Below are 25,146 nucleotides of genomic sequence, written 5' to 3' on the forward strand. Positions count from 1 at the left end.
TCCAAGAAACATTTTATGAAAATGCACTGCTAATGAAACCAAGGATCTGGGAAGAACACCTTAGGGTTTTAAAAACACTTTAACTTAGGTTTACTTAGTCCATACTATGTGTTATGGACCACAGGAAATTCAAAAGTGAAAACACACAATGCCTGTCCTCAGGATCTAGAAGTACTTAATCTACCTTAACTTAAAATTTTTTTAATAAAACCAGATAATCCAATAGAAAAAAGAACAAAGAACACAGAGGCAGGAACGCTTTATATGGGAGGAAGGTCAGGAAAGCTTTATAGAGAAGATGACATTTGAGACAAAAATTTTAATTTTTTTTAATGTTTACTTATTTTTGAGAGAGAGAGAACACAAGCGGAGGAGGGGCAGAGAGGGAGAGGAAGACACAGAATCTGAAGAAGGATCCAGGCTCTGAGCTGTTAGCACAGAGCCCCATGTGGGGTTCAAACACTTGCACCACGATATCATGAACTGAGCTGAGGTAAGACACTTAACCGAATGAGCCACCTAGGCACCCCTAGGATGAAATTTTTAAAGACTGTATTAGTTTCCTGAGGTTGCTGTATAACATACCACAAGCTGGCTGGCTTAAACATCCGAAGTTTACTGGAGGAGGGGTGGGGGAGAAAGAGGGGAAAGAGGAAGGGGGGGAAAGAGAAGGGGGAGGAGGGAGAGGAGAAGAAGAAGAAAAAGAAATTTATTGTCTCATGTTTCTGGAGGCCAGAAGGCCAAGATCAAGATGTCAGCTGGACCACAGTCCCACTGAAGGTGCTAAGGAAGGATCTGTCCTAGGGCCCTCTCCCAACTTCTGGTAGTTCCTTGGCTTGTGGCAACATAACTCCAATCTTAAAATGGCATTCTTCTTGTGCATAAACTGTGTGTTCAAATTACCCCTTAAAAGAGACATCTTATTGAATTAGGACCCACCCTAATAACCTCATTTTAACTCAATCATCTGCAAAGACCTGATTACCAAACAAAATCACAGGCACCGGGGGTTAGGACTTCAACATTCTTTTGAGAATGGGAGGCACATTTCAACCCACAACAGCTTGTTAAGTGGATACGCAGGTACTGAGAAGTATGAGCAAGGGGGGAAAAAGACATGCGCAGAAGAGCAAGAAAGAGGACTTGCATGAAAACAAGGGTGAACAGGTAAGAAGAACCTAGATCATGAAGTGTATCACATGATCTCTGAAGCATATCCTCTGTGCAGAGGATAAAAGTCACAGAAAATGCTCTACCTGCAGTGTGACTGATAGATGGACAGAGGCTGTACTAGAGACAGGGAAAGTGTGAGCTTACTATAGCTTTAATTCAGTGAATGCTTATGGAAAAGGGTGATTGCACTTTGGGAGAGAGAAAAGGCCAGAGTAAACGGAATAGAAACTGACATATATTAATTGCCCACCAGAGGCTACTAGCTATGTATTACCTCATTTAAATCTCACAGCACATGTCATATGTACTGATTCTTCTATTTTCATAAGTAACTGAGAACCTTAAGTTTAACCCAAGATTACACACTTAGTAAGTAGTAGAACCAACACTCAAATACAGGTTCATCTAACTAAAAGGCCAAAAATTCTAGTGCAAATATTTAGTGTTCAGGAGTGAGAGAAATAATTAGAAGAAAGAACAGTAACAAAGATTCAGAACAGTCTATATGTTAAGTGAACTTTTAAGGGAAAAACTGGGCTGGAGAGAATAAATATATGTATTCATATAAAGAATAATTTAAAGATTTACCAGAAACTAGTAAAAGTTGTTACCTGGAAATAGAGTGTAGACAGCAGAGAAAGAAAAAAAGTAGAAGTAGGAGTAGGAAGAGAACACCTGACACATACTTTTTATACTGTTTTGATTTTTTATCCATGTGACATACTTCCTTTTCAAAAAGCAGCATTAAACATTTTACAAAGAAAGAAAAATTCACTGGATTATGTGTTTTTTGGGGGGTTGAGTTTGGTAAATTCTTTATAGGTTATTGATAGGCAGAATACAGAAGATTATACAGGTACTTAGAAATTGCCTTTGGCCTTTTGGTAAAATCCCACAATATTGATCTTGTTTATTTAACATACCTGATTTGTCATTATCACTATACATTTTATTTAATGTTGTTTAGAGAAAAGAGAAAACATCTTTAATGACTCTGTGTCGGTTAAAAAGACAACTAAATCCAGTAACAATGTAGAAAAAATTAGAATCAATAATCTCTTATTTTGTTAAACCACTAATCTCCATGAAACATAAAATCAATGTACTTATTTAGACATAGAAAGAAATTGCACACAAATGAATGGGATGGTTGGGGGAGAGCTTTATTACAGTTATACCAGAAGTAATACCTGGCCATTAATAAAATACAATACTAAGAATTTAAAACCTTGCTGTTTACAATGAAAACAGGGGGAAAGGATGTATGATTAATGCACTTCTATTTCTATTTAATTTCTTTTTTTTTTTTTAGTAGGCTTCACGCTCAGTGCAGCGCAGAGACCAGTGTGAGGCTTGAACTCATGACCCTGAGATCAAGACCTGAGCTGAGATCAAGAGTGGGACACTTAACTGACTGAGCCACCTAAGCACCCCTATTTAATTTCTATACTCATTAATTAGAATCAAAAATTGATTCACACATATCTTCCACAACTTCTCTACTATACAATTCTTGTCTTATCAGAGCAAGGAAATATAACTAGTTGGTACTGAGAGTGGGAAGAAAACCCTTATAGCAATATGAATGGCTCTTAGACCACAGTTATTATTATTTCAACCCTTTTACACTAAATGGCCTTTTCAGTGAAAATGATAGCCACACAAGAGTGGAAGATGAGAGAGCTGGTGCTTAGCCAACCCTTATTTTTAAAAAATCTTTAAAGAAAATTTTATTTTAAAATTTAAAGGTCATAAAGCACTTCTCTTAAAAGAAGTTGTCTGCTTTTTGTCCTGCATCAATCATGTATTCCTTTCTCCTGTAACTGCTATTGGACACATAATATCTTCAAACATACTGTCAAACAAGAACTCCAAAAATGTCTTTATTGATTGGATGCTCTGCCCAATGAAAAATTATCTTTTTATTGGAAATGGCTGTCAGAGCTATTTTTATTGCTCTCCTAAGGGCTCAGTCTGTAATCATGTACACACTTCTCTACTCTGAGAAGAAAATGAATTAGATGACTGCATCTCTTTTTCAGACTGCATATTTATGCCATTTTAGGAGTTCAAACTGTGGATGTGAAAGTAATTGATACTCTGCATTTGGTGCCTTTTCCTTGAAGATCTTTAGAGTCATAGAGATAGAAAAATCACTAAGGACAGAAGGCTTGCAAATCTGCTACAAGTTCGTTCCTTTTAGTTTAAATCTCTTGAGGAAAATTGTCCCCACATTTAACTTCTGGAGGCAACAGTAAAGCCTATAAAACCTTGTAGAAAAGGAATTTCCACATGCCTATTTGCATTAAAGGCCACAAGTAGCACTTCCCTCACCTATTCTTTTCAAAACAGAACTATCTATTCAACTGGAAGCATCTAGCTGTCCATACGATGAACTGAAGGGTCTGTGTTCACAGACTGGTCTCCAAATATCTTCTCCAACACATCTGAAAATTTAACAATAAATATTTGTTCATCTTAGTTAAAGCTTTGCCTCCCCCAAAATTTTTTGTCAAACTTCAACTAGGCATAAAAGATTAACAAATTTAAATATCCTAAAAACATCTTTGGGGAAGTCAGACTATTGGCTTGTTTTCCAACACAATAACCAAGAAAACAGCCAACAGTATGTGTTTAGCTTTAATAAAGAGACAAAGCATAGGTCTAAGTAATGGCCACCATATAAATAGGACAGGAACAGGTGTTATCCACCAAAAAGGAATTACAGAAAAAATAGCAAAGGAGAGCTAAGAATGGGGAAAGCTAAGAGAAGATGTGCAAGTACAAAAAAATGGGTTTGCTCTGTTCTTCCATTATACATACTGGTGGCCCTGCCATCAACTGTCCATTACCTACATGTGAGTGACCCACTTGAAATACTATTTTTGAACTATTGTTCACTCCATTGTGATATTTTCTTGACACCAAAAATGTCTTTAAGCTAGCTCCTCCAAGGAATTCATAATAGTATCAAAAATTACTTAAAAGATAAAACAGGAAAGGGAGAGAAATCTACCAGGGGAAAAAAATAGATTCCAACACAAAATATAAAGAAGCATGGAATCAGTTGATATTTTTTTAATGTTTATTTATTTTTGAGAGAGAGACAGACAGACAGAACGTAAGCAGGGGAGGAACAGAGAGAGAGGGAGACACAGAATCCAAAGCAGGCTCCAGGCTCTGAGCTGTCAGCACAGAGCCTGACGCAGGGCTCAAATCCACAAACTGTGAGATCATGACCTGAGCTGAAATCAACGCTCAACTGACTGAGCCACCCAGGCGCCCCTCAGTTGATATCTTAGACTATCTGTGACATGATGCTTTTAAGTGAAAAAAATTGAAGAAAAAGGAATTTTTTAATATATTTTCCTATGAATAGAAAATCTTAATAAAGCGAATGCCAATTCAAATACAAAGATTAACTGCTAACTTTTATGTGGGCTTAGTAGATGTGCTAAGATTTCACCTCTCATGTATAATGTCTCTAAGAATCAACCGACAGTCCTTCTCTTCTCTGAAGAGAAGGTTCACTTTTGTTTCTGAGTAGAACCTATCATATTCTTAGAACTCCATGAATGTAATTTTCCTGTTCCTAAGCCAGCAAGTGAGAAAGCTGCATTCTCTTTCAGATGTCTTGGACACAACTATGAAGTTAAAGCCATAATCATGGCCAAATCGCTACTGTCCATAAAACTATGTATGATTAAAGTAACTTGTCCTAACAGCATTTCCTCTTCCAAAATCACCAATACCAAGGGTGGTATGTAACATTTGCATTATTCCTAGAACTATACTGGAATGAGCATCCTTACAAAGCACTTCTCAAGAGTCTACTTAAAATAATGAAGTGGTTAAGCAAACACCAAAATATTAATGATGATAATTGTTATGTGAAATTTAAAATTACAAGCATTTTTTCTTCTTTTTGACTCCCTAGAGTATGAATTTTTCACAATTAGAATATATTATTGTAATAAGGAAAATATATACAGTTAATTTCAATCTTTGACAATAAAATTTCCCAAACAAAACTAGTATCTCTCCATGAATGTAATTTTTGTTACTAAAACTTCTTTTCTAGTACTTAGCATTTTCGTCCATATATTCTACTTTCTTGTGCAGATATGTCATAGATTATAAGCTCTCTGAGGACACATTCTGGGTCATACATGTGTTTGTACCTCATATTTGGTAAGTGAGAGTACCTCATGTTTGGAAAATGATCAGTAGGTATTTGAGGAATGAATACTTCCATGAATGCAAAAGGTTAGAATTTATATATTCATCAGATATTTACCAGAACTGGTAAAATGTTGAAATACTTCTATACTAATCAGTAAATACTACAATAGTAATATACTAAGCAGAAAGATTTACTAAAAGTATCAATTATACCTTAAATTCATTAAGGGTGCCTGGATGGCTCAGTCAGTTGAGCACCCAACTCTTGAATTAGGCTCAGGTCATGATCCCAGGGTCATGATCAAGCCCCACATTGGGCTTTGCACTGAGCATGCTGCCTGCTTAAAATTCTCTCTCTCCTTCTGCTCTTCTCCCCTGCTTACACACACTCTCTCTCTCTAAAATAAAATAAATATATAAATAATTAAAAAGTAATACATAATAATTTAAATTCATTAATTCAAGGTAATTGTCAGGGTATATCATGAAAATAAATTCTAAATGGTCCTCCCATATGAGAGATAAGAAATATAAGCAATAACCACCTGTTTGGCCCACATCACAGTACGCAGCAAGAGTATACTGCACAGAGCACCTGGGTGACTCAGTCGGTTAAGAATCTGACTTCAACTCAGGTCATGATCTCACAGTTCATGGGTTCAAGCCCATGGGTTCAAGCTGTCTGTGCTGACAGCTTAGAGCGTGGAGCCTACTTCAGATTCTGTGTGTGTGTGCGTGTGTCTCTCTCTCTGCCTCTCCCCCTCTCACACTCCCTGTCTGTCTCTCAAAAATAAAATAAACATTAAAAAAAAGTAAAAAATAAAATAAAATAAAATAGTGTATTATATTCCCAAATTACATAGTTACTTCTATTTTTAAGTGGTTTAGTTTTTTTTATTTGGTTTTATTGTCAGGACTTCACATTTTTAAAATAGTAAATGCATAGTTTCTTGGTATTTATACATGCAAAACTTTATAATAAAATATTAAATACTCAGAATTAAAAGACTATAAAGTTAGAATAGTTTCACAATGTTCCTTATGAATATTATAAATATTAATTTTCTGAATCTGTAGGAAAACAAAGCAGAAACCATACTAATAAAGAACATCTTCTAATACTGTACAAAGTGATAATAGTCTAGGATATCTTTTGATGCTGAATATGAATCCGTGCAAAGAAAAAAATTTTACTTCTGGAATGAAAAATGAATTATTTGAACAAAAATATGACTGGCTTATTTTCTTAACAAAATTTTGAATATGACTGGCTTATTTTCTTAACAAAATTTTGAATAAAAATGATGCTCAAAAATGTTATTGCTTAAAATTCATTTTCATCAGCACAACACTCAAGTTCCAAAAGAGAAAATGCAATTAATTAAGGGATACTGCATATAAATTTCACACACTAAAGCATTTAAAATAATTATTAGGTCAAAAGATATTTAATCAGTATCAATAAAGCAAATAAAAAATATTAAGATCTCTCATCACATAATACTTAACATGCATTTATAACACTATGCACAATAAAAATCATCAAGGATTTTTATACGTGAAATATTTACACATAACTTGAAAAAAAAAAGAACACTGCTATTGTATATCACTACAATCCAAATTTAGATTTTCACTTATTGTAAAAACTTATCTACTGCAAATGTTCTCAAAGTGTGGCCCAGGGGCCCCTGGGATCTCTGAGACCATTACAGGGAGTGTGGAAAGTTAAAATTATTTCATAGTAATACTCGGATGTCATCTGCCTTTTGTAACTATCATGCCCTCGTTTTCATAAAACTTTCATAAAAGTGAGCCCTCCCATCCTTGCATGTTTAAATAAGTTAATATGCATACATGTCTTATAAAAGCATATCCTTGACAAATATAAAAAGATATTTATTAGGTTGCTAATGAGCTACCTGGGAAGGAAATGAAAAGGTAGAAGAAGAAGGAAGAGGAAAGCTAGCAGAAATAGAATAAAATACATTTTAAAATAGGTAGATGATTACATTTGTACATTTAGATAAAATAATGGGGAAAAAATAAAAAAATTCTTTTTAGTTTAAAAAGAATTTAAACTATTGGTTGCCAGGGGCACATGGTGAATTAGTCAGTTAAGCATCCAACTCTTGATTCCATCATGATCTCATGGTAGGTAAGATCAAGCCCCATGTTGGGCTCTGCACTGACAGCATGGAGCCTGCTTGGGATTCTCTCTCTCTCTTTCCATGTCCCTCCTTCATGAGCCTGTGCACACGCAAGTGTGCTCTCTCTCTCTCTTTCAAAAACAAACCAAACTAAACTAAACTAAAACTACTGGTAGCTAAACTTTTTGGTTCATGGTAACCTTTAATGTTACCTTTAATGTCATGACTTAATTTTTTCATGACATCTATAGTCCAGAAGAAATACATAAGAGTTCTGTTAGGTACAAACAACTTAATAACTCTTTATATCCCCACCACTCAATTGCTATTTAGAAGGACAATTAACACAAATTGAAAAAAAAGAATATTTTAATTTTAACCACATTTACTTACTAATGGGATGCATGTGTCTACTGATCACTGCACAACTTCTCAAGCCTTAGAATCAGTTAGAAAACTGTCACTCTCATTTCCTGTCACACAATGATTGGCAACGGTACCTGCTTTATAAAAGAGTAGTCACCAAAAACCCAGGTTCCTGAAGATACTACCTAATCAAAAGGAATGTGGGATAAGGATAATCTAACGTTGAAATTATGAACCATCCCAGAGTAGTAATTTGTGTATCACTGTGTTTCCCTTGAACATTTAAAATATCCTGCAGTACCTCTGTGGGTTGCCTTCAGTGCCCCAAGGCACTTCAGTGCATTTTGGGAACAATGGATTTAAAGCTTGAAGTGCTTTTCTTTGTCACCATGGTTAGTTCTGCATTAGCCAATTGTTTGTGGTTAGAAAACTCCATTACTAACAACTAAGCAAAGTTTAAAGTAAATTAGCAAATCTTCCAGCACAGGGAAACAGGATGTTTGAGAAGATTTTTGACAGCTCATGGATTTGGAAAATTCATGCTGCTTGCTCTGATACACATGCTTTCTTTTCTCCTCATCTTCTGAGATCCCTTTCCCAATTCAACAGTGGTATGAAAAATTTAAAGATGATTCCATGTAAAAGTAAAATAATGACCCTGGAGAGTTCAGGAACCTACTATCTTCAATACAGGCCTATGACCATTTAGAACTACTGCACCAGAAAACACCTAGGGAAGGTGAGGAATATACAATGATATAAACCAAGTTCTTAATTGCTTCATTATTGATGCATAATTCCAGATCCCCAATCTCAGTGAATATGTGTGAGCAGCACACAAATAATACTGACAAGTAGAAACACTATGTATGCATGGACAGAATTTCCCTCTTGGCAAAGCACAAAAATATCATCAGCTTTAGGCAAAGAATAAAAAAGCAGAAATTATTGTTTTGCACACTTTTCCACTTAAAAAATAAATATTCTAAAGCTTTTGACTATGTGGAAGGAGTCTGAGAGAATTACTATGATTGGTCTCCATCCCCAAACAGTTAACTCTTCTTGTAGGGTTAACATTTAGTTAGCCCCTCTAACCTAGTTTAGGGTTACAATATTAACACCTCACTCAGAAACTACAAGTTATGCAGCCCTCTATCTCTAAATAAAATTTAATTTCCACCTACCAAAGAAGGTTTCAAAACTGCAAACTTCCCTTTATTTTGCTCCTTTCTTATTTATTGTTTATCTATGAGAATCAAGAAGAATCACAGGCCCACAGAATGTTACTGTTCTATCAACTCTATCTCACTCTTCATTGCTATCCAGCTTTTTCTGCTACAGTACATAGCATAATTTTCTCCTGGTGGGATGTAATGGCATTACAATTAGAGTGAGGGCTATTTTCACCTTATCTCCATCAAACCAGAACTGAACTAGATTAAAAACAACTGGAGGGTTGAGGGTAGAGATGGGGAGAGGGCTAATGACAGGAATCCTGAGAAACTCCAAGTGAAGGTGACAGAATAGCTGAAGGCTGAGACAGGGTCACTTGGGGATGGGGGCAGGAATCTACACATCCCCTTCCACTCTTAGTGCTTAAAAATCACTTTCCAGTTCCCATGTCCCACATTTCCTTCGTAGTTAAATCTTCAGGCCTATCCTATAAAGGCTGAGGAAATGCTCTGTGAGAAACTGGTCACTCACAGATTGTGTGTTGGGGGCATGTTCTCACATTACTGTTCCAACATTTAGAAACTTGCAATAAGACTGAAAGGAACCTGAGACAGGCCATAATTCCTTGCTTTCAAGCAAGTCTGTGTTTTAATCACACCACTTCCATTCTGGAACATTTCTGCAGAAGCACCACCCTTCACATTAGCCCTCCATCACCCAATCCACTACTGTTTCTGCTACTATAGAATGGACCTACCATCTTTCTTAATTTAAACCCATCTCCTTTGGAGCTATCATCTATGTGGGATAAAATGTCTAGTTGTAAAGTTTCCAGCTGGAGCATTCAGTGAACTAAATGACCATTTAAAATAGCACCTAGCACAATGGATGACACACAGCAGGTACTCAATAAATGTGTATTAAATAACCAAATAAAAAATGCTACAAGTTACAAGTAACTCTAGCATCAAATAAACTGTGCTCTTGATAAAACACACACACACACACACACACACACACACATTTTAAAACTTATACTGTAGTTGGTTAAGTTGCATTTTGCAACTATTAGCAAATCTAGAGACAATGAGACTCAGGTACAAAACATAACAGGTAAAACCACATGGCATAATGACTGGCACACTTCAGCCATTCAAATCTGGTGGCTGAATTTAAATTATGTTAGACTGGGGTTTTTAATCACAGTGAAACTTAGATGTCAGCAATTCTTAACCTCAGACAAAATGCATTCCCAAGGTTAGTACCTCTGGACAGTACTTTATATCTTTGTCAAATTTATTCCATACCTACTCAAGTTATATCTTCAACATGAAATTCTCTTAGATTGTTAGAAATGAGCAGAAGACACAAATAGACACTTTTCCAAAGAAGACATCCATATGGCCAACTGACAGATGAAAAGATGTTCAACATCACCATCATCAGGGACATACAAATCAAAACCACAATGAGATACCACCTCACACCTGTCAGAATGGCTAAAATTAACGTCAGAGAAAACAACAGATTTGGCAAGAATGCAGGGAAAGGGGAACCCTCTTGCACAGTTGGTGGGAATACAAACTGGTACATCACTGTGGAAAACAGTATGGAGGTTTCTTAAAAGTTAAAAATAGACCTATCTTATGACCCAGCAATGGCACTACTAGGTATTTACACAAAGGATACAAAAATGCAGAGTTGAAAGGACACATGCACCCTGATATTTATAGCAGCATCATTAACAATAGCCAAGGTATGGAAAGAGTCCAAATGTCTACCAACTGATGAATGGATAAAGAAGATGTGGTATATATCTCCATTGGAGTATTACTCAGCCATTAAAAAGAATGAAATCTTGGGGCGCCTGGGTGGCTCAGTCGGTTAAGCGTCCGACTTCGGCTCAGGTCATGATCTCACGGTCCGTGAGTTCGAGCCCCGCATCGGGCTCGGTGCTGACAGCTCAGAGCCTGGAGCCCATTTCAGATTCTGTGTCTCCCTCTCTCTCTGTCCCTCCCCTGTTCATGCTCTGTCTCTCTCTGTCTCAAAAATAAATAAATGTTAAAAAAAAAAAAAAGAATGAAATCTTGCCATTTGCAACAACATGGACAGCACTAGAGTGTATTATACTAAGCAAAGTAAGTCAATCAGAGAAAGACAAATACCATATGATTTCATTCATATGTGGAATTTAAGAAACAGAAAAACATATGGAAGGAAAAACAAAGAAAGAAGCAAATCATAAAATGCTCTTAAAGATAGAGAAAAAACTGAGGGCTGATGGAGGGAAGGGTGGGGATTAGGTATTAAAGACAGCACTTGTTGTGATGAGCACTGGATATTATATGTTAAGTGATGAAGCACTAAATTCTACTCCTGAAAACAGTATCACACTATATGTTAATTACACAGCAAAAGAAAGCATTTCTCTGAAATTCCTCATCATGATTCCCACAAGAATTTTTTAACTCTTTCCTTATTTTCAACAGAGAAAAACTTCTTGTCCAGTTATGTAAAATGGGTAGTTTGTCATTTGCATTTAAAATGAACAAAGGATAGAGTTATCCCACCACCTTGTGGACTGTTAGGGTATTGCTACTTCGGAGCCAAAAGCACATTTTAATGGGAAGCTTGTGAACACTGAACACTGAACAGTGGTTTGCTCATGCTTTTCCAAATCCCCGCCGCTGTGCTGTCCCTGATTCCACATCATCAAATCTTACCCATTCCTCAAAGCACAGTTTAAAAGTCCCCTAATACAGCCTTCTATAACTGCAAATTAAAATTACAAGAAAATAGCTAAGTGAACATGTCTCTCTGCTCTAAATTTCCATTCCACTTATCTGGTTCCTCTTATTTTCTAGTTGTATTACATAGTTTTATATTCCCTATTGGACTTTAAATGTTTTTAGAACAAGTAGACAATCCCTTTCAGTGGGGTACTGAAGCCAGCTCACACCTGCTCTCATGAACAGTTTAATACACAGAAATTTTGCAAGCCAGTTGCTAAACTGTTGAAAGCTTAAAGTCATCCAAGCTTGGATGTATATTTATACAACAGAAATCACAAAACATCACAAATCATGTCACTTTAAAAAAAATTATTTATCTTTAACTTCTCCACATCTCATTTTCTCTACATGTAATACATAGTGAGAAGTAGCAGTAACTTCTACCTCACAAGATTGTTGTAAAGATTAAACAAAACCTACATAAAAGGCTTTGTCTAGCATCTGGCATATGGTATTTGCTCACCAAATATTATAATTATTCCCCATACTCCATCACAGTTCCTGGCAAGAGTAAATCCTCAATATATACTCAATTGTTGAATGACAAATAAAATCAAGAATTCCAATGGGAAATTTTAAGAGACTTCAGTTAACAGTGATAATAGTCTCAGGTTAACAATAGGACAAACCATTACCAGGGACATAAGCTCATACTTAGAAATAACCCAGACATTTTCTTTCTTTCCCTCTTCCTCTAAATCAATCTCTGAGAGAAAGAGAGAGAGAGAGAGAATATCCTTATCTCCTTCAGTATCTCTCCAATTCTCATTTACTCTAAAGCGCCTTCCTTCCTCATTTCTCTTTTAACTTTATTTCATAATGCAAAATAAATAATTTATGCTGTACTCTGTTCCAAAAATGCTTTGTGGTGAATAATAGATAACTTGGTTTCATGTTTAGTGAAGAAGCATTTTAAGTCTCTCCAAGGGAAGAAAATGAAGTAGGTTTTTAACCACCTCTTTCATTGATCCCATGCTCCTGTTTGGCTTTTGGCAGAAAATGGGTTCTTTATATTGACTTTTTGGGAAAGACAAAATTAAGTTCGCAACTACAAAGCTGAAAAACAAATTACCATTAATTCCAGACACTCTCCAAAAGAGGAAGCAAGAAATGACCCTGTCTTTTAAAGTTGATGTCACTCTTTTATCTCTACACCTATCTCATCCCAATCGTAATATGGTGTTTCTTTAGATATAAGGCAGCTTCTGGTAGTTAACTATGTCCAAGGATCTGCCATAGCTTTACTTGCTTACTGAAAAATGAAACCAAAAAATTGGAACAACCAATTGGTTGTACAGACATAGAATATTATTTACTCCAGATGGTTTGAAATAAAATTCTAATTGTTCAAATATAAATTTATTCACCTAAAATAAATTTTCCCTTGCTTAGATATTATTAACTACTATGGAATCTTTTAATGGTGAAAAATTAAAGTATTATAATACTACCTCTAAGATGACCATTTGCCCTAGAATATATAAATTCTGTCCATGATCATTTCTAGTTTAAAAATACACATAGGTTGAAACAAAGAGCAGGTCCACAAGGTAGTGCAAGGCACTCTGTTTAGTGGAATATGTACATCATTGTTGGTCTACATAGTGCCCTTGTCCAAGAACATGTGGATGACAATGTGTGACAGGAAAGGGTTTCCTCCAAGAAGTGGAAATAAGGTGGGTGAATCAGAAATTAAAACTCCAACTAACCTGCAGGCATCTATATTTAAGATAATATATTGTGTTTGACTCAACTCCCAGACTGTTTCCAAAGGACACTGTCAAACACAACGATTCTTTTCTCCCACCAGCTGCCACCACCAAGTTGGCTATACTTTGTGTTTTCCCTTTGTGTTTGAAAGTCAGACCTAAAGCAGATGGCTGGACTCAGTGCCAGAGCAAAAGTAAAATTGGTTGTCTCACCTCAGGAGATACTGCCAGACTTCAGTAAGACAAAATTTGTAACAACAAACACCTACAAAATCTGGGGTCTGGAAAACACAAACTGAACCTCCTGTTTAATTTACCAAGTAAAAACAAACAAACAAACACACAAACAAACAAAAAACACGTAGGGGGGAATTGTAATTAGTTTGCTAAAAAATGATGAGAAAACTCACATATTTCATCTTCAGTGAGACACTGTTCCTGTGTCCTCAACTCTAAAATTTCCAGGCTCTGTAAAAAAGCAAATTATATTCAATGTTCTTCTAAACTGAGCTCACAGATAAATTCTAAAACATGAAATATAATCTTCCAGAGCTGAAACTTTACTAAAGCAAATATATGTTAAGCTATTTGACTAAAAAAATACTGCAAATTAAAATTACAAGGGAACTAAATGGAAGGTGAGACTGTCCAACTGAGGGTATTAAAGCTAGAATCAGGATTAAAGAGAGGAATCCAGAACTGCAAGAAATGACCATTCATTAACCACAGTGTAATTATAACATATAACTGAGAGTGAAAGAGTTAGGATCAGTATAACACTGAAAAACCCCTCTTACTATTGCAAAAAAAAGTTTTACTTCCCATAAAAATAATCTTCTAGCCTTCCATTTTGAAGCTGAATGGTTCTGAGTTCATAGAGCCACCTATTTGGTCTGTCCTAGGTGGCACAGAAACAGAGCAAACAGTTGCTCCCATTAACTTATTAAAAATGTTGAAATCACTTCAACAGCCATTCATAAATTGGTGATTTTCTCTGCATTTTTATTACTACCAAGAGAGATGAAATCATATATGCAATAGATTTCTCTTATTCAGTCCCCTAGCTCAGATTACTGAAGACTAGTAAATTTATATAATAACAGCTGACTGTCACAAGGCGGAGACCTCAGTGGCCTAACTGAACATTTTCAGTAGTCAGGCTTCAAGAGTAGGATACCCAGCAGTAAGATAAAGGTTTCTTTGAGGCAGACTAATTAATCTGATTATTTAATCAAAGCCCAAGGGCAACATCCCTCAAAATAAAACTTTTTTCAGACCTTAAAAAAAGAATCTCTCAAATTACATGGTGCCCTTCACTACAGAAATTACTATACAATTAAACAATGTGAGGGTTAGAGGCACTGACCCCTCACACAGTTGAAAATACACATATAAATTTTGACTCCAATACTTAACTACTAATAGCCTACTGTTGACTGGAAGCCTTACTGATAACATAAACATTCTATTAGCACATATTTTGTATGTTATATGTGTTTTATACTGTATTCCTACAATAAGCTGGAGAAAAGAAAAGGCTATTGAAAAAATAATAAATATACATTTACAGTACTGTACTTTAAAATATCCATGTATAAGCAGACCCATGCAATTCATACCCATGCTGTTCAAGGGTAAATTTTACTTTCAAATAAGATGAAATATTGTATATATTTTTTAATTTCATGATTTCTAAGCCTTTACTTCCTCCACAGCAGCTGGTGGAAAGGTAGCCTCTGAACATGGCTAAGACTTGGCAACACAACTTGTGAGAAACTTTGTCTTCAGAGAGGCAGCTTCAGACCTGGGCCCAAATCCCACTATACCACTCATACATATAGGAGACACACAAAAAAAAAAAAACTACTTATCTAAACTTCGGTTCCCAGATTTTATCCAAGACAGCAAATATTGCCTACTTCATGAAGTGGTTGTGAAGATTAAATAAAAATGTATAATGTTTAGCATAGTGTGTAGAAATGTAGCATCCAATACAGTAGTCATTAACTCTATGTGACTATTTAAATCAAATCTAAATTAATTACAATTACATTTTTTAATGTTTATTTATTCTTGAGAGAGACAGACAGAGCATGAGTGGGGGAGAGGTAGAGAGAGAGGGAGACAAAATCCAAAGCAGAGTCCAGGCTCTGAGCTGTCAGCACAGGGCCGGATGCAGGACTCAAATCCACCAACTGTGAGATCATGACCTGAGCCAAAATCGGATGCTTAACCAACTGAGCCATCCGGGTGCCCCTAAAGTAATTACAATTAAATAAAACTTAAAATTCAGTTCTTCATTCACACTAGCCATATTCCAAGTAGTCAATAGTCACATGCAGCTGGTGTTTACTGTACTGAACAGCATAAATACAGAACATTTTCATCATCATAGAAATATTTGGACATTGCTAGAGAATGTAAGTGCTCAATAAATGTCCATTTAATCTGCCTCGCATTTTTTCCTTCTCCTCACCAATTTCACTAAGTTCTCAGGATGCCCAAGATATTTCCGTATCAGGAAAGAAAGCAGTATGATAAAACATATATGTGTTTATCACTTCTTTCACTTCCAGGAATATTGGAGTTCTAAAAGAGGACCAAAGTGCTTACCACAAATGGGAGTTTTACTGATGGGGATTTCAAGCTTTGCAGTCAGATACTGGAGAAGGTCTTTTTGCAGAAAAAGAGTATCCACAATGTTCAATTCATACCTAAAAATCTACCTATTCACAGCAATGACATTGATTTTAACACATTAACATTTACTGAGATGATGAAAAAGAAAAGAGCTTTTTCCCTATAGAATTAATTTCACAACATTTTTTCCTGGTTGGAATATCTAAAAATAAACATAAATTATCAGCATTTTTCCAGAAATACTTTAACCATGTTCGTTTGGGTATTTGAGTAGAATTCTTTGCATCAGTCTTTTTGTTTCTTTGATTTAATTTCCTTTATCCTTCCAAATAACCAGAATTGGAGCTGGTAAGCTACTAGAGTGAACATACTGACAGAGGTATAGAAAGTTGCAGGAATTATAAAACATTGAAATTTAATAAAACTCCTAAGAAAAATCCTGGTGTCAGATGATACTTGAGGGTATCTGGTGAAATTATCTCATAGATCCTTGTAGACATGGGCTTAAATGTTCCAGGTAGATTTCTCTGCAACACGACATTTGTGGCACTAAACTTCAAAGGATACACATCTTTGCTTTCAAAATTATGAGTAGAAGAGGCTGGCCTATGTGCCTTATTATAAATGAGGAGAAAGGAGATGTAGTACTTTTTAAAAATCATGACCTTCACTTATGCATGGCATCTTTCTAGGTAATATGCAAAGCTACATTCTCGAGTCAAAATGAAAATGTGTGAACCTAACTCCTTGAATGGCTTTTGCAAACAAGTTGCAAACAGAGCCAATCTATTCTCATAGCCTTGGTCATAGTACTTGAATACACCTGGTAATAAATCTGATCATAGGTCTTTAAGGAGTGAAATAAATTCCCTGCTGGTGATGTTTCAGGTTAAATAAGTATATAATTCTCTTCTTTCACCTCTTTTACCTATGTTACTTATGCTAACAATATTCTGTACTTATGCTAACAATATTCTGATTGTGATTATTCCTCGATGCGTTTTGTTGTCAATATCAACAAGGTATGGATTTCATTAAACTACAATGCAATGCTAAAAATATAGGACATGAGCAAGTTTTTTATTCTTCTGAAACCATATATATGCTAGCAGTCTAAACACAAAAACATAAGCCACTGTCTTGTTAAAAGTACAAATAACACAGGATCATAATTTTGTAAACTACAACTCTCAAGTTATTTTAATCAATAGCCATATTTTTTTCTTACCGCAAAATGATCCACATGCCATCCACTTTGACATACAATTTCAGCTACTAAAAAGACACATTTTCTGAACAATTTACTTTCTGTTCTGCTATCATTTTACAATATTGGGCACATATTATGTACAGTATAACTCATTATTATCCCTTCCACCAGGTATAAATTTTATGTTTCTTACTATTGTTGGATGTAAATTTCTACTCATGTTATCTTGGGAGGCATTCTGTAGTGAAAACCCATCAAAAAGACAAAGTATTCAAAATAAAACACATAACTTACCAACTTGTAAAATGAATACCAATTCATAAATATCAACTAACTTCTGTACAGAGCAGAGTGGCTGATATTCTAGCCTGAACCTTCTAATAATGATAATGGTAATAACAGTACTGTCATCTCCAGTGGTCTAAATTCTTTGACTACAATTAAAGAAACCACACTGACTTCACCTAAATCCAAAGGAAGAATTTATTATAAGAATACAAATATGTAGTGTGAATTAAAAAGCGATCAGAACCAGAAATATCCAGGTGTTAGGAACTAAGAAATCCTCTCTCCTTGTCACTTATCTGCCTTGTTTTTCTCTTAGAAAACTATCTGCCTCTCCATCAATATACCTCTGCTTCTCCACCAATATACCAAATAAAGCTACCTCCTGCTCCCAAATTATACATATAGTTTTAGCTGGGTTTGGTCTCAGTTACTCACAAAAACAATCTTAGTGGCCTAGTGTAAATAAAGTATGCATCAAGAAGTCAAAAGTATGAGTTAAGACTTAGGGGTCGTGTAATACCAGCAAGCCCACTCCATGATTGGGATGGGATGGGATGGGATGGGATGGGATGGGATGGGATGGGATGGGATGGGATGAGATGGGATGATGGGGAGGGGCATGTTCTCAGAAAGTAAAGAGCCGGGGCGCCTGGGTGGCTCAGTCAGTTAAGCGTCTGACTTCAGCCCGGGTCACGATCTCGCGGTCCCTGAGTTGGAGCCCTGCGTCGGGCTCTGGGCTGATGGCTCAGAGCCTGGAGCCTGCTTCTGATTCTGTGTCCCCCTCTCTCTGCCCCTCCCCTGTTCATGCTCTGTCTCTCTCTGTCTCAAAAATAAATAAACGTTAAAAAAATTAAAAAAAAAAAGAAAGTAAAGAGTCAATAAGTGGGGCAGAAACCCCAAAGTATCAACAGCTGTGCTTTGTTCTCTTCAAAATGATTTCATTTACACAATCTTATTTGATGAGAGGATCCAGGTGCTTATACTAGGCCTACTTAATATTAGGTAGTGATAGTTATTATGGGAAAGTTAAGATTTCCAAATTATTCTATTCATGCTGTCATTAACACTAACAACTATATAACCTGTGCTTACTTTAGGCCTTTCATCACTGACTATAAAGTATATCCAAGATTAAACTCAAATAATGCTAGTAAGACTTTGAGGAAAGAGTGGCTTCTTAATACAAAATCATGCAGAACTTCATTAAAACATTGCAAAAAAGTAAAAAATAATATATACATATATATATATGATAAAACTATGTCTATTATAGTCTATTTTTGTTAAAAAATGGTAAGATCATATGGTCATACTCCATAATTTAGCCAAAGATCATTCAACCTACATAATGTTAGAGTTTTAGTATACTGAATTATTTTTTATTAGCGATCCAAGATTCATTTTTCTTCTGCCAATGAAAAAGCCAAAAAAAAATTTTGAATAATCAATGTAATATTCAGGTCCAAGACTATTCATAGCAGTCAGTTTGGGCTACTCATTAATGTCCAGGAATACATCTTTTTCTTTTTACCTGTAACAGTTTTCAGAATAAATTTTGAAGATCTAGGTTTCTGGTAGTGAAGAGCAGGTGGCTAGAGAAAACAAGGTAAGTTTTTAGACGTGGAAAAGATGAAAGACTGACTGCTTTGCACTCTGAAGATTGGATATATCAGCATGCAAACATCCTCTCATTATTTTAATCTCACACAAAAGTATATAAAATACTTTTGGATCCTTTGTTAGCAAGATAAAAACAAATTAAACTGAAGGGCTGACATGAACTGAATATCTTATTCAGGAAGCACCGTCACCAACAGCTTCAGGAAAAAACCAAAGTGGATCCTTCAAAATATCATTCCAAAGGGCAGATGATACTACCACGAAAGAGTAAAAAAATAAAAACAGCATGGTAATTGCAAATACAGGATAGTGGGTCTTCTCATTGCTCCTATAATTCTTTCTTCATAACACTCTTATTATTCTTATTAATTTCTGGGCATATGCAATTATTTGTTTGCTGGAATGGAACTTTCCTCGGACATCTTGTCTTCTTCATGAGTACTTTCCCCAAATTGGTAAACAGACCACTATGCATGTAATCATTGTTCAAAACTTTTCTTAAAATGGAAAAATAGCATGTTCTTTAGGTATTTGCAAAATTTTTTCATTGTTTACAATTCCTGAAAAATGAAATGAACCTATCTTCAGCCAATCTGAAATTACTCTTTTCTATACACATCTTTCTCTTTATTCCTTTACTCATGCTATTCCTTTTGCCGGGAATGCCCTCTCTTAATCTTCCTAAATCCTATCCATTCTTCAAAGCCTATGGTAAATAGACTCTTCTCTGTGAAGCTTTCCCTGATCTCCCCAAAAATTTTTCCTTCTGTTGAAGTTCCATAGCATTTTACCTAAACCTTCCTTATATCCCTTATTTATATTATAGCCGATTGCATTACATAAATGAATATCTCCTAAGTTTAAGAGTAAGTACATAACCATGCCTGATGAAGTATTTACTAGGCAGCTACCTTTAAGCCTATGGCTCTTAGGGGTATAAGACTTCGATTTCAGGAAGCTCCCACACTCTATTAATGAGGTTCTCTTCTACTTGCATTTGAGCCATTCTCTGGGAAGACAAAGAAGAATGTTCTGAGGCACCTTTGTGACCTGCCGTGTAACTGACCACATACACTATTCCCACAAAACATCTGAAGCCTCTCTGATGGCAGGCTGAGCATTCTCAGTGAACCTAATGCCACATGTGGCCTATGAGAGTCCTGTGAGTCTGAACATTTAGTTAAATCTAAAATGATCCTTGGTAGGCCATTTTAATAAGGTTTCAAATACCTAATTATGGAAATTAAATAATTAGTACATGGAAAGATTTTAGGGGTGTCTGGCACATAAAAACAAATAAATAAATATTAGCTACTGCTTCCCATGGTCAGAAACTGGTCCAGTAGAACTATAAACTTAGGCGTGTCTGATTCCAGATTCTATGCTCCATTTCTTTGGGGCATTTTACTACATAGAATCAATTTCCTATTTTCCCCTCTAAACCTGCTCTCAAAAATGAATTTTTTTGGGAATGCAAACTGGTGTATCACTCTGGAGAACAGTATGGAGGTTCCTCAAGAAACTAAAAATAGAACTACCCTATGATGCAGCAATTGCACTGTTAGGTATTTACCCAAAGGATACAAAAATACAGATTTAAAGGGGTACATGCACCCCAATGTTTATAGCAGCATTATCAACAATAGCCAAACCATGGAGAGAGCCCAAATGTCCATTGACTGATGAATGGATAAAGAAGATGTGGTGTGTGTGTGTGTGTGTGTGTGTGTGTGTGTGTGTGTGTACACACACACAATGCTATATAACTCGGCCATCAAAAAGAAATCTTGGGGCACCTGGGTGGCTCAGTCAGTTAGGGGTCCAACTTTTGATTTTGGCTCAGGTCATGATCTCCTGATTTGTGAGATGGAGCCCTGTGTTGGGCTCTCAAAATAAATAAACTTAAAAAAATATGAAATCTTGCCATCTGCAGTGACGTGGATGTAGCTAGAATGTATTATGCTAAATGAAATAAGTGAGTCAGAGAAAGACAAATTCCATATGATTTCACTCATATGTGGAATTCAAGAAACAAAATAGATGAACATATGGGAAGGCAGGAAGAGAAGAGAGTGAAACAAACCACTTGAGACTCTTAACAATACAGAACCAACCATGGGTTGATGGAGGGAAGTGGGTGGGGGATGGGCTAGATGGGTGATGGGTACTAAGGAGGGCAGTTGTTGTGCTGAGCACTGGGTGTTGTATGTAAGTGATGAATCACTGAATTCTACTCCTGAAACCAAAATCACACTGTACATTAAATTTAAATTTTAAAAAGAAAAAAAAATGGGTTTTTGTATCACACGTGTACTTCAGTGCAAAACTAAGTTACTTTCTTACTTGTTCCTGGATACACATTATAAGCCTGATTGTCTATTTCTAAACCTATTGGGTATGGACTGAATGTTTGTGACCCTCTAAAGTTCACTTGTTGAAGACCTAACGTGATGGTATTTGGAGGTGGGGCCGCTGAGGGTAATTATGTAATGAGAGTAGAACCCTCATGATACGATTTTATAAGGAGATGAAGGGAAAGCTAGCTCTTTCTCTTTCCCCCACATAAGGATACAATGAGAAGAGTCAGCCACTGCAAACCAAGAAGAGGGCCTTCACCAAGAAACTGACCAGGCTGGCACTCTTCCAGCCTCTAGAACTGTGAAAAATAAATGTTTGCTAAGACACTCAACCTATAGTATTTTGTTATAGCAGCATGAACTAAGACACTATTAATACCAACGGAATGGTACGAACTATGAGTGTAAACAGTTTCTTCCCTCCAGAAAAACTAAGAGCAACACTCTGGAAAACATGGGGAAAAAAAAAAAAGAAGACAAGCCACCAAAAACTGTTTTGTATTGAAATGGGTCTAAGAAAAGTATAAAAAAATGGGGTGGGGGGGAATGGGACACAGATCATGAACTCAGATTTCTTCACTGTCTTTTCTTTCCTGCACCATTTTAAAGACCCCAAACTGGAATTGAGAGTAAGCATGACATGGATTCTAATCAGTATACCCCACACCACCCCCAGGACATACACACACACACAGACTTTGGCCCTGTATCAAAAGACATACAAATAAATGTACCAAAATTACTTGTTAAAATGTTTCTCTCTCCCTCCCTCTTTTCTATATCTCTTCCATGTATATGTAATTTTTATGACTTTAATAAGAGAGTTTTGCCTGCGAGTACACTAAAAAGTTTCAGAAACCAAGAGAAATACCTTATAGAGTAAATTGGGAGCCCAAAGAAAAGAATAACCAAACCTATAGAAAGCAGGATCAAGAAAGATACAGAAATGAAGACACTTGAGCTGAGTAAACAGACAGTATGGGGAAAAGGCAATGGAGACACAAGAATAATGTGACCAAAGGTATGGAGGCCCAAGTAGCATGACTGGTTGAGAAAATGTAAGTAGAACAAGGAGTTAAAATTTGAGACCAAAGAAATAGGCAAGGGCCTTATAAGCCAGGATACAGAAGGTGGACTCTGAGAGAAACATGGAACAAACACGTGATTTTAATTATTATTTTTAATATAATTTATTGTCAAGTTGGCTAACATACAGTGTATACAGTGTGTGCTTGGCTTTGGAAGTAGATTCCCATGATTCATCGCTCAGTTACAACACCCAGTGCTCATCCCAACAAGTGCCTTCCTCAATGCCCATCACCTATTTTCCCTTCTCCACTGCCCTCCCACCATCAACCCTGTTTGTTCTCTGTACTTAAAAGTCTCTTATGGTTTGCCTCCCTCTCTGTTTGAAACTATTTTTTCCCCTTCCCTCCTGCCATGGTCTTCTGTTAAGTTTCTCAAATTCTACATATAAGTGAAAACATATCTGTCTTTCTCTGACTTAATGTTTCACTTTGCATAATACTCTCCAGTTCCATCCACATTGTTGCAAATGGCAAGATTTCATTCTTTCTCATTGCCAAGCAGTATTCCATTGTATATACAAACCACATCTTTATCCATTTATCAGTTGATGAACATTTGGGCTCTTTCCATAATTTGGCTATTGTTGATAGTGCTGCTATAAACATTGGGATACATGTGCCCTTATGAATCAGCACTCCTGTATCCTTTGGATAAATTCCCAGGAGTGCTATTGCTGGGTCATAGGGTAATTCTATTTTTAATTTTTTGAGGACCCTCCACACTGTTTTCCAGAGCAGCTGTACCAGTTTGCATTCCCACCAGCAGTGCAAGAGGGTTCCCGTTTCTCTACATCCTCACCTCCATATCTGTTGCTTCTTGACTTGTTGATTTTAGCCACTCTGACCGATGTGAGGTGGTTTTCAATGTGGTTTTGACTTGTATTTCCCTGATGATGAGCGATGTTGAGCATCTTTTGTGTCTTTTGTGTCTATTGGCTATCTGGATGTCTTCTTTGGAAAAGCTTCTATTCATGGCTTTTTTCCATTTCTTCACTGGATTATTTGTTTTTCGGGTGTGGAGTTTGGTGAGTTCTTTACAGATTTTGGATACTAACCCTTTATCCAATACGTCATTTGCAAATATCCTCTCCCATTCCATCGGTTGCTTTTTAGTTTTGTTGACCGTTTCCTTAGGTGTGCAGAAGCTTTTTATCTTGATGAGGTCCCAATAGTTCATTTTTGCTTTTATTTCCCTTGCCTTCAGAGATGTGTCCAGGAAAAAGTTGCTGCGGCTGAGGTCAAAGAGGTTGTTGCCTACGTTCTCCTCTAGGGTTTTGATAGTTTCCTGTCTCACATTTAGGTCTTTCGTAATTTTGAGTTTATTTTTGTGTATGGTGTAAAGAAGTGGTCCACTCATTCCTCTGTATGTTGCTGTCCAGTTCTTCTAGCAACCTTTGCTGAAGAGACTTTTTTCTTGGATACACTTTCCTGCTTTGTCAAAGATTAGTTGGCCATACATTTGAGGGTCCAATTCTGGGTTCTTTATTCTATTCCATTGGTCTATGTGTCTGTTTTATGTACAGATTTTAAACAAAGTATAATAAAGTAAGGGTGATTTGGGAGAATGTTAGACTCGAAGAAAAGAATTTCAAGAGTCAAAGGAAGAAACCACAACCTGAAACTAAATAGAAATGAAAATGTGAAAAATTACAAAAGTAGAATCAACAAGATTTGGCCAGGAAGCTCCTAGCTATGGAGGTCTAAAGTGAAGAAGAAATACAGGGAAATGCTTTGGTTTGTTGCTTTAGTAACTCTGGCAATCGTGGACAAATTACTGTCCTGGTTTATTTTAAAAGAGAAAAGGAAGATTTGCAGAAGAATTAGTCACCTAAGGTCCATATGAACTTGTGGTGTCTGTAAGACAGGAAAAATGTTCAATAATCAGGGGCACCTGGGTGGCTCAGCTAGTTAAGCGTCTGACTTGGGCTCAGGTCATGATCTCCAGGTTCCAGAGTTGGAGCCCTGCAATCCACTCTGCTGACAGCTCAGAGCCTGGAGCCTGCTTCAGTCTCTCTCTCTCGCTCTCTGCCCCTCCCCCGCTCACGCTCTGTCTCTCTCTCTAGAATAAATAAACATAAAAAAAATTTTTTTATGTTCAATAATCGGCTATCCACAACCAGAGCGAAGCAGATATCCACGTCTGAGCTGGAGAGAGAATACCTAATACTTGATAACAGTATTTGAAGCTATGTGGGGAAATGCTATTACTGAGGAAGCCCAGACAAGGCAAGTGAGAAGGAGCAGAGGCAGAAACCTGAGGGACACCCACCAATATTTCAGAATCAGGCGGGAAAGGACAGTCAGCCAGAGGGCAGCCCATCCAGGGCAGGTGCCACAGAAGCTGCAATGAGACGGGGTTTCAAGTAGATGCGACAGGACAATCAGGTCAGACAACTTG

At 36.5% G+C, this 25,146-nt stretch overlaps 1 long non-coding RNA gene across 1 annotated transcript in view; it reads right to left on the reverse strand.

Moving 5' to 3' along the window:
- LOC132678783 (uncharacterized) overlaps positions 1-25,146 on the reverse strand; it is a 47,680-nt gene that overhangs the window by 22,056 nt on the left and 478 nt on the right. The window contains exon 2 of the long non-coding RNA XR_009609812.2: positions 13,956-14,013. This is a non-coding gene — a long non-coding RNA (uncharacterized LOC132678783). The remainder of the gene's footprint in view (positions 1-13,955; positions 14,014-25,146) is intronic.

The sequence above is a fragment of the Panthera onca genome, chromosome A2 (genome assembly GCF_046562875.1).
Source record: "Panthera onca isolate mPanOnc1 chromosome A2, mPanOnc1 haplotype 2, whole genome shotgun sequence".
In the NCBI taxonomy this organism is placed as follows: domain Eukaryota; kingdom Metazoa; phylum Chordata; class Mammalia; order Carnivora; family Felidae; genus Panthera; species Panthera onca.